The sequence below is a fragment of the Alligator sinensis genome, unplaced genomic scaffold (genome assembly GCF_000455745.1).
Source record: "Alligator sinensis unplaced genomic scaffold, ASM45574v1 scaffold462_1, whole genome shotgun sequence".
In the NCBI taxonomy this organism is placed as follows: domain Eukaryota; kingdom Metazoa; phylum Chordata; order Crocodylia; family Alligatoridae; genus Alligator; species Alligator sinensis.
In genome coordinates this window covers 517,455-529,210 of record NW_005842741.1, presented here as the reverse complement: position 1 = coordinate 529,210, position 11,756 = coordinate 517,455, and positions in this window count along the sequence as shown.

Here is an 11,756-nt window from a genome sequence, read left to right as displayed (position 1 = left end):
GTCCCATCATTAGAATCCAAAAGTTTCCAGTTACATTAAACTTACCATATTACTATTTTCAGATTGATAAACCATTTGGAAAGTTATGAATTCACTACAACTTCCTATTAGATGGCCTGATTTAATGGAATGAAAACTATCCAAGTCAATGACTGTCTGGAAGGTAACAGCAAGACCTCTTATATAAAATCAGGTGGTCAAGTACCTGTTGTCAGGGCTGCAGTGTTCTTATGAGTCAGAAAGATAACTACAGGAGTTCATACAAACAAATTTATTTTGCTAGTAAATTCACTTTCAATGCTACTGCAATCCTTTATAAATACTTCTCTGTCTGAAGTACTAATAGAAAGGAAATTCCTTTCACATTAACTAAACCAAATAATATTACAAATAAATACAGTGATTTTCCATGGTACAAATAAGTTGCAAGGGATAGGATTTTAAATATTTAAAAACTTTGAATGGCTTTCACTTGAATTAGATTTCCCACATGAATAAGTGTCATTGAGCATGAGTCAGGGAAACAGAATCTGGCTTTATATGAATGTTACTTTTAGGGGTAAAGTCTCATTTTAGCAGCCAATGCCACAGATATTACGTTTAAGGCACTCAGGTGTGTGACCTTCTCCCCTTGTCTGTGTGTGCTACTTCATAAATGGATTGTTTCCTGTATGTTCTCTCATTTTTAAGTTTGGGAGATAATGGGAAGTACCAACAAACATGGATTCAAACAGATGGTGAGGTATTGGAACAGATTAATATAGGTTAGAGTGTGTTCCCCTCTTCTCCTGGCTGCACTGCAGGAGAGTGTGGCTAGAGAAATGAATGGGAGAATGAAATATGACAGTGTAGACCAGTAGTTCTCAACTTTTGGGGGGCTCTAGACACCCCTCATTGGACTAGAGGCACCTTTCACTGGATTTGAGATACCCCTCCATAACTTCTGTGAATTGAGTGACACCCAGTTTCAAAAACCAATTTATATATTACAGTGCTTACCTCCTTGCAGAGAGGCCAGGCAGTGTGGATGGGGGATTAGCCAGTCAGGATTGGCCTGCAATTATCTGCATATCTATTCACACACCACTAATCTCCTCACGCCACATGGGACCCTGCAAAGGATCTGGTGACACCCGTGTGACACAGAACCCTGGTTCAGGATCACTAATGTAGACTATAGTATGTCCTAAGCTGCTTAATGGCAGTATGATGTAGTATTTGCTTGCATTTGTTTGACCAACATTTGGGTAAGAGAAGAAAAGGCAAAGGAAATGAGCAGGTAAGGGAATGCCAAAGGTGAGAGGAATTACAGAAAGTTTGAGAAAGACATAGGCTAAATGTCACTTAAAGCACATTCAGTATTTTTATTCTAGTTAGATCTGATTTTTAGACCGAATATAACTTAACTAGGGAATAAACATGGACATATTACTATTAATTCGAGTAGAACCTGTTAGGAATATTTTTATATTTTTCAGCCTTATTTAGTAAGTTTTTGATATTTAGCCATGCACAAAGTAACCAACCTCAGTGAGGAAGGACTGCTTCTTCCTCACCAGGGACAAGTCCCATCCAAACTCTTACATGCTGACTCTCATTGGTCAAACACCCTAGATGAAACCTGAGCCCATTTAAATCAACCAAAAAACTACCTTTGACTTCATTAAAGCCAGGATTACACCCTGCGTGTTCAGCTACATGCATGCTAATACTAACAAGAGCCCTCATGCTTGTGGTATTTTTAACAAAATATGAGTTAAATGTAGTTAAAATATAAAAAGCTGGGATGCCTGAGGGCTGGTTCTTTACTGTCCCTGCATTCTGTGTCATCATTGACATTTGTGTCAAAGGAGTATAATTCTACCATTTTCATCTGGTAGGAATTTAATATCTGTTTTGCGCTTACTCTTCAACTGTAAAGAATTCATAAGACTGAAGCAATAGAGAATGGGGACATAAGCTCATTCTTGATAGTTAGCTCTTTACAATTATGAACCCTTTGGGGAAGATACCATTTTCTTATGTCTGGGCAGTCCCTTTGAAATCTTTACATGGCCTTCATTGACCTGATTAAGGCCTTTGATTCAATCAACAAAGGGGTGTTATGGAAGATCCCGATTAAATTTGGATGCCCACCAAAAATTTGTTACCACCATCACACTTCTTCACAATGACGTGAAGCAATTGTTCTAAGCAAACACTTGGAAATGAACTCTTTCACTGTTAAAACTGAACTTAAGGAAGGATGTATGATTGTACCACCACTCTTGCTATTCTGCATTTCATTGCTGATAGACTTTCACCTGGGGTCAGCATCCAATATTGCATGGACAGGAATCTCTCTAACATCAACTGGTTATGTTCCAAATTCAAGTTAACCAACACCTCCATTACTGATCTTCAGTACGCTGTTGATTGTCTTGTGTATGCCCACTCAATTGAAGAGCTTTGGGTCACTTTTAGCTATTTCTGTGAAGCATATGAAAAGCTTGGACTCAATGTCAACTTCACAAAAACCAAGATACTTTACCAACCCACTTCAAATCACCAGCTTCTTCTTCACATATTACAATTAGAGGTTAGAATGGGCTGCTAGTGGGCTGGGTGCTGCCCCAGCTCGGAGACAGCGCCCAGCCCAATCCAAATCTTTCCCAACCCCAAGTGCAGACTGCTGGCAGCTGGACAGCCCCAGGGGGTGCTACCATTGTGCAGGGTAGGACTGGGGCTCCCCAGAGCTCAGGGGCTGCTTGACCCACCAACAGCTCAACCCCTGGCCACGGGCAGGCTCCAACAAAAAAAAATGGGGATTGGGCCCCTCGCTGTAATGTGACAGAAAAATTGAAATGGTGAGTTTCAATTAAAAACCCACCGTTTCTATTTAGGGGGTCACAGAATGCAACCTTGGGGATTAAACTCCTGCCACATGTACATGTGCTCATAGAAAAAACTAGTTGCACTGTGATATGCACAACAAAAAGCAACCAAGGGGCAGAACTCCAGGTATCCAGGGAGTAAAGGCTGCAAGCAGTTTAGTTTCACTGCAATAGAGGAGAACAGACTGGCTGTCAAGCAAAGAGAAAACCCTTGTGTGTGGCTGGGAAAACATATGACCAGAAGGGGTGGTGCTCTGGGGGCATATAAGCCCAGCACTTGAAGCAAAGCAGGCAGTCCATGCTTGCAGGCTGAGTAGCTGTGGGTGGAGCTGACTGCTAGAATGAAAGGAAGAGGTACCCTGTGGGCTGGGGAAATACTCTAGATCTATAGGGTAGGAGTGTGTCAACTGTTAGAGACCCAACAGTTTAGATCTGAGTTGCAAGTGGATGGCTTATGCTTTGTGTTATAGCTTTTTCCTTTGGAGTCTGGGTTCTAATTGGAGGACTAGGTTGTGACTATGGGGCAGGCTTGGAGGCCATGCTATAGGAAGGCAGGGGGTTTTCTGCATGTTGAGACCTGTTCTTGGAAGGAATGTGAAAGGCTAAGGCCTAGGAACTGAGATATAAGGCAGTGGATTTGAGCTGAGGGTCTGAGCCTGAGGAAAAAAGGACCAAAGCCAGGAAGGATGAAGTCCTGACAAGGGTTTTGAAGCCTGGTGGGGGGCAAAGTGGTGGTTTGGGTGCAGAGGGCCCACTCTGAGATGTGACTGAAGCATAGGTGTGTAGCTAAATGCCACTATTATAGCCCCAAAGGGCCAGCTGACACACTTAGGGTGTGTAAGACCTCTGAGAGCCGCTCTAATTAAAGCACCTGAAGCATCACATGTATCAGCATCTCCGTGCTGAAAAATGGCAGCAGGGGCATTTTAACTAAAGCTTGTCGAATGAGCTTTAGTTAAAGCACCTCCACTGCTATTTTTCAGCACAGGGACATGGATACACATGAGGCTGGAGTCTGCTGGAGCACGGTAATTACCATGCTCCAGCAGACTCAATTAATTGAGTCTGCTCTGACATGGTGTAATTACAGTGCAGTGGAACAGTGGATCACTGCACATGTATAGGCACCCAAAGGTGTGGCAAACAAGAGACAGAAGGCGAGAGAGGCCAGACTTGCAGCAGTTGAGTGTGACCACCAGGAGGTATTGGATGCTGAGGTGGAGACTCCGGAGCCTACTGCACATGGGAACCATTCTGGTAAAGAGGAGGAAGAGTGGCTTCAAGGCTCTGAGCGCTGACATGTGGAAGTATGGTGGCAGAATCATTTGAACATATTCCTGCACTCATTTGCCCATGAATCCCAGCCTAATTGGAGGTGGCACATGCTGCACTCGGGGGATGTGGCACTGTCCTTTGATGAACTCCCTGCAGCTCCTTTTCCTGCAGCCCAAGCAGAGCTATGACCTGACCACAGGGGAACCTTCTACAGTCTCTACACCGCTGGGTGGGCAAATGTCACATAAAATTAAATGAAATCAAAGTCCCAAGTTGCCTCACACAATTTCAATATACTTTCACTCTAATTATAGTGAACTTTCAGCACATAACAATCCATTTCCACTGTGCTAATTTTCCGTAGAGTGCAACAATTAACCTGAAAGGTCTAAATTGCTAAATTTCAGAGGGAAATACTACTTTTCTCTTCCTTCAGTTGAACAGACAACACAAATTACCTTTACCCAAGACAATGCATACCTTGAAAACCTGGATGCCCTGTCTGGCTGCTGGTGAATATGGAAATACTTACACTCTCACTGTTGGAATCCTGCATGTTTTCATCACAGCTAACAATGTGTGTGTTACTGTGCTTCATTAGAGGCTGCTAGAGATGCGATATTCTTCAGGAGTTGCAGTTTGACTATAAAAGCTCATTCCTGGGACCAAAACTTGGGATATCCCAAATGCTAGCTTGGGAGAAAACAAGTGTTTTTCTAATTCATCATATATTGCTAATATTCTTTCACTACCTGATAAGTTGTGAATATATAGGGAAATGCATTAAACAAAATGATATTTTACCTGAAAGCTTTAACAGTGATTTTTTTTTTCCAGTGGTAGAACAAGAGTCAGGGAGTCAAAAGACATTAGGGGTGCAACTAGATCATCCCAGCCAAGGCTTTGCCTAGCCAGGTCTTAAAAACCTCTAAGGATAGAGATTCCACAACCTCTCTGGGTAACCTGTTCCAGTGTTTCACTACCCTCCTTATAAGAGTTTTTCCTAATATTTAATTGTAACTTCCTGTGATGTTCACGAGAGCGCTTCACCCTTTCTGGCCATTTGAGTGCAGCTGTCTCCTTTTGAGTCAACAGCTTGTTATCCAGTCAGATACCTCGAAGGGTCCCCAGGGATTCTCGTCTGCCATGTCTTGTTGTTACTGGTTATTGTTGGGAGCGTGTTTTTAAATCCTGCTTCTTCTGGTTCCTGCCTTCTGCTCTCTTGCCTGGACTCCCATTTCAGGGCTCCACCTCCCCTACACCCTGCCTTATGCCAACCAGAGATGTTGCTTCTTGGCTATGGCTGAGACAAAGTCTGCTCACCACAGTAAGGACTTTAGCCCTTGTATAGTCACAGTTCAGTTCAGACGGCATACCATCCTGGTTCAGGCCTCATGTCAGCCTGGTTTGGCTTCCTATTCACCCCTGGATGCCTTACTCCCAGGCACTCTCCTTTTCTCTGAATGCCTACTCATAGCCTCAGACTGCTTTCTTCTTTCTCTCTTCCCAGGCTCACCACTGTCTCAATCTACACTGGCTACATCCGGGATCCACGGTCTTATCAGAGGTAAGAGTCCAGGCTCCACTGAGCCAGCTTTGTCAAAGCGTTCCCCCTCCTGGGTTTGCCATCACTCGCCCCTGTCAGGGCAATCATACACTTCTGGCCTCTCTGGGCCTTCCAGAAGACTCACTTCCAGTCCTCCTCAAATGCTGGCTAGTGGGGGTTTTATTTCCCCCTCCGAGGGCTGGCTGGAAAACTGGTGTCAGCACACAGCCATAAAGTGTTCTCAAGCTGGTGTGGCCTCCGTGCCTTTGATCTTTGGCGGTGTCCTGCCGGCTCTGCATTTCTCTCTGCTCCCAGCTGAAAGATAAGTCCTGGTTTGTGGTGGCATCCCTGCCACACTAATCCAAACTTCCCTTCCTGCAACTTGAGACCATTGCTCCTTGTTCTCTCATCTGCCACCACCTCTTTGGAACCACCCTTGAGGTAGTTGAAGGCTGCTGTTAAATCCCCCCTTGGTCTTTCCTTCTCCAGACTAAATAAGCCCAGTTCCCACAGCCTCTCCTCAAAAGTCATGTGCCCCAGCCCCCTCACCATTGTTGTTGCCCTCTGCTGGATTCTCTCCAATTTATCTACATCCTTTCTGTAGAGGGGGCCCAAAACTGGACACAGTATTCCAGATGTGGCCTCAAGTGCCAAATAGAAGGGAATAATCACTTTCCTTGATCTGCTGGCAACATTCCTTTCAGTGCAATCCAGTATGTCTTTAGCCTCCTATGCAACAAGGGCACACTGTTGGCTCACTCAGCTTACGGTCCACTGTAACCCTCAGGTCCTTTTCTACAGAACTGTTGCCCAGCCAGTCAGCACCCTGCCTGTACTGATGCATGGAATTATTCCATCCTAAGTACAGCACTTTGCATTTGTCCTTATTGAATCTCATGAGATTTCTTGTTCAATCCTCCAATTTGTCTAGGTCTTTGAATCCTAACCCTACCCTCCAGCATGTCTACTGCTCCCCCCAGCTTGGTGTCATCTGCAGACTTGATGAGGGTGCACTCTATGCCATCTTTCTGGTCATTGATTAAGATATTGAGCAAAACCAGCCCCAGTACTAATTCCTGAGGCACTTCACTTGATACTGGCTGCCAACTAGACATTGAGCCATTGAACCTCTGAGCTTGATGATCAAGCCAGTTTCCTATCCACCTTGCAGTCCATTCATCCAACCCATACTTCCTTAGCTTGCCTGCAAGAATGTTGTGGGAGACCGCTTCAAAAGGCTTACTATAATCAAAGTATACCATATCCACTGGTCTCTCCGCATCCACAGAGCCAGTCATCTCATCATAGAAGGCAATCAGGTTGGTCAAGCATAACTTGCCCTTCATGAATCCATGCTAACTGTTCCTTATCACCTTCTTCTCCTCTAAGTGCTTAGAAATACATTTCTTGAGGATCGGCTCCATGACTTTTCCAGTGAATGAGGTGAGGCTGACTGGTCTGTAGTTCCCTGGATCTTCTTTCTTCCCTTTCTTATATATGGGCTCTATATTTGCCCTTTTTCTGAGGCCTCTAAGGCCCCTATCATCTGAGGCCTCTCCTGATCACTATGAGTTTTCAAAGATGATAGCCAGTGGCTCTGCAATTACATTGGCCAATTCCCTCAGTCATTTATGTATGGAGAGACTAAATAACCCTTCCCTCAGTCATCCTGTCTTGCCCCATGGACCCCTTGCCCCATAGAGTCAATCCTGATGCAGTCCAGCCCTGCTCCTGCTGCTGTCGGCAGGAAGGGAGGAGAATGAGCTGTGGGCTGGGTTTGCCTGGCTTGAGTTGGACTGGGGGCTTGGAGCCCCCTGCCTTGTGGTCCCACCCCCCCACCCTCCAGCTCAGGCCAGGCAAACCCCAGCCTGCAGTTCACTCCCCCTCCCTTCTTGCAGACAGCACTGGAGCTGGGAGACTTGGGGCGGGGGGGGGGGGGGCGGGTGAGGCCAGGGGAGAGAGGCTGCAGGCAGACTTGTCAGCTTGGCCAGCTCCAAAGTGGAGCTCGATTTTCTTCCCTCCCCCCTGCATTAAAGGGACCTCTGTTGGGTCTGGTGGGTTGCTGTAACTCATGGCACTTTATGTAAAGTGCCATGAGTTAGAGCACATCTGTCAGTGCCCTAGATGAACCCCCAGCTTAGTCAAAGCTGTTATGTGTGGGCACTTTGCCATTTCTTTTCTGTCTTGCCGTAATGACTGTAAGCCATTTGAGACTGAATCCATCATATGTCTGTACATAATGACTACCCCTATTGTGCAGTAGTGACTACCCCATTGTCTAAGTATCAGTAAAATAAATTGCAGTGTCCTGCACAAAGCAGCCCCAAATCTGTAGCTTTTCAAAAGAGATCTTGCTGTAATATATCCATGGCTAGTCTTGCTTTCATGGCTTTCTAATCCAAGTGACTATTCTATTTTTCCCATCCCTTAGATGACACACCCTGGTAGCTAGTTCTTACTGCAAAGCTCCCTGTGTTATTCAAGTCACAGTCTGAAATTGCTATCACTAAAGGCTGATCAGAAAAGGGAAGTCTGTTTCATGAAAAAAATTGAAAGAAATAGGGAACTTATTGTTTCTGCAGAATATTTAATGACATTTTTCGTTTTGAAGGGAGAACTTTCAAAACAAACCTTTTCTGAACTTTTTTTCTAGTGTTTTTTAAAATTGTGTTTTGATGGGAAAATATTATTTTCTTTAATTCCTCCTTTTCTCAGTAGTACTATGTGCGTAGTGTGTGATGTGTGCATGCAGAAGAGAAAGCATAGGATTTTTTCCAATTATAGAATAAAAATTTATTAGAAAAATTCTTAAATGTAAAGGGGATGAGAGGGGAGGGAATGACCAGAATGAAAGCTGTCCTGAAAATAAATATTGTGGCCAAAATGTCATATTTCATCTGAAAAAACACTGGCAACAATGTAACTGTTAGGACTTTCTCATTTTATTCGTAATTGCCTTTTTAAATGAGCTGAAAATCTAACAAAAAGGAAAATGGCTATTTAGTCTCTCCATACATAAATGATTAGCCTAGTATTTATGTGGGGAAGTGCTGTTTTAATTTTAGCTATTTTTATAATAGTTGAAACGCCATGTGTGGAGGGACATGGACAAGAAGTCATCCAGAAGGAACTCCAAATGCATTCCCTCCAGCAGCATACTAGATCCTTTCTGCAAGACCTAGGAATTAGTCAGAAATGTCAAAAATCAAAACTGGTGTTGTGCTATGTCTTCTCAGTAGACGTAGCTAGATGCTGCCTGGTGCAGAATGGTCCTGTCCATCTCAGGACAAAACTCCCATGGCAAGCAGTACTTGGTGACCTTCAACACTGCCCCAAAATTTTGGACTGTCCTGGAAAAATTTGAGACAGTTGTCATTGTATTTCTTTCTGTCTCTGCTTCCATTAATCTTCCTCACTCTTAATGCTCAAATATATAAATATATTTTACTTCCTTTTCTCTCTCTCCTTGTTTCAGACTTGCTTTCTGTCTTTTGTGGAGAGGTATGCACAATTCCTCCTTTTACTCTAAGGATGTCTGTCTTTCTCTTCATGGTTTTCTTCTCATGCTGGAACAAATTCAAACTTGATAGAATCCCAAGATATCTCTCCTCCATTTACTTTCCCCAAAAGGAAATGCATTTTCTCTGCCTCCCTAGTCTGTCCTATCCACTTCTGGCTCCACCCTTTGTGTGGAGCATTGACCATGTATAAACAAAAACTGGCAAAACCTCCAAAATAAAGGAGATTTGTCTCACCTGTAGGACCTGCCTGCAGCAGAAAAACACACTGTGAGAGAGTATGAATGCTTTATAACTAGCTACATGTCAAACACAATCTAACCCTCAGCAAAACAGGGACTCTCTTATTTAACTTCATTTCAATACAGAGAAGACACATGTAGGACTCAGTGGGCTTGACTCTTCTCTGCTTTGCCCCTTTTTTAGTAAATGACATTTTTCCGATCTGTGTGTAGCATTGATGTAATATACTGCCAAATCAGAGGGATGGCTTTTCATACTTGCTTTGCCTAGATATAAAAGAGTGCACAAGGTGCAAGACAGTAGGGAACTGGACACAGGAGTCCAGCATTATTTGGAAATTCCAGTATACCTATACTCTGCAGATCATTGGTGCTGCGTAGGGGGTGCACGCGGGTGCATGTGCACCCACTGAGATCGGCGGTACATCCCTTGTGAAAAGTGCCGCCAGTGGTGCCGGCGGCACCTGTGGGCGGTCAGCGCTCACCACCCCCCAACCCCCGCTGACGACACTGCTGCGGCCGCCTGCAGGAGCTACCCACTTGGCCTGCCCCCGCCACTGCCACCTACGGGCAGTTGCCATGTCTGCCCAGCCTCTGGGGGCACGCGTCATTCATGCTGCAGATTCTACCCATGTCTCGGTCTTACACTGCAGGGCACATTAATAAAAAGGAAGCAACTTTCACCATTGCATCTATCTCAGCCAAATTGTCTCCTTATTGTTCAGTTAGTCACTACAGTCTGTTCTTAATCAGAAATTTTGGATGTTGAAATGCTGCTCTGGCTAGGTGTATACCAGCCTATTGACAAAGAATTCTTTTGCTGCTCATCACCTCAACAAAATTGCATGCGTGAGTAGCTGTGGGCAAGGAAATTATTAACCCAATTCACAGGCCCCCTCTTCCTCAAAGCACATGAAGCTCAGGACCTCCAGGTAGGAATTTCATTTGTAGGGTAAAAGTAGAGCTCATTAAATTGGCTTGATGCTGATACATCTATTGGCAATGCTGTATTCTCAGCTAACACCTATTAAATGAAACATACAGAAGGAGAAAAATAATTCTGGTTTAAGGGAAAAGACTATGTTAATTTCCCATGTGTTATTTTTATCTATTTTAAAATATACATAGTCTCCCTTCTCTCACTATAATTACCATTTTGAGTGTTAAATGTGGTTATACTGAAGTTTTTAAAAACTGATGCTTCATTTTATTGAGCTAATTAAGTATATCCCTAACCTTGAGCACATGAGTAACCTTATTACATGGAATGGACTATTCAAGTGCCTAAAATTTAGTAGTGCTCTAGTACTTTGCTATATTGGGGCCCTACATATCTGGCAGAATAAGGAGGCCTGAGGTTAGCAAAAGTATAACTCTAGTCTGAAGGCGAAAAAAGTATAAATAGCATGTCTTGTTTACTGAGCAGGAAAACCTGAAAAGAATTAGACCTACTAGTTTTGGAAATGTCTCTACAAAATACATGATTCGAACCACAAATCTGATGAATTGATAAAAGTATACCATCAATGGTATACTAGGTATGCACATAATGATTTTATACTTTTTAATTTAATTCAGTAATGAATTGAACATTGAATCCAGAACATACTTTTTATAAAACTCTTGTTCCTGTAGATGAGTTTGGTTCAAAACCTTCAATAAAGATGACAAGAACACTATGCCCACTTTCTTTACATTACTGGGCCTCGTTCATTACTGTGTCACTCCCTTTTCATGCTGGTGTGACTTCACTCCAATGACCTGAATGATATTACACCATTAAAAAACTAATAAACCCTGGGATTCTTCTCACTAGTAAATCCAACCTCATCCTGCTGCCAAAAAAATCTCTTATCTGAATAAAAAGGTTTAACAGATATAGTTTAGTCTTTAGCTCCAAAAAATGGTGGACTGAGAAGCCTCAACATAGCTGATTCATACTGGTACATACTGGAAGAGAAGCCTGTACATAATCCAAAGGGGTTTCTCATCAAAAGAAGTCAGAGTTATCTGTGACCTTGACTCCTTTTCTCTCTCTTCTGATGAAAGCCTGTGAGGAATACTTCATCTCACTGCTATCGGAAACCCCTTAATTTTAATCATACAATATCTGATCTCTGCTGATATCCCAAACTCTTTTAAACCAAGCTAATTATGGCACTATGACATGGGCAACTGGTGCCTCCCCAGTCTGGGGGGGCACCAGATCGCCAATGGGGGGGAGTCCCCCAGAAGCTGATCACTGACTGGGGGAGAGGCAGGGTGTCCCCAAGAGGCCAACCACCAAGCTAGCGGTGAAAGC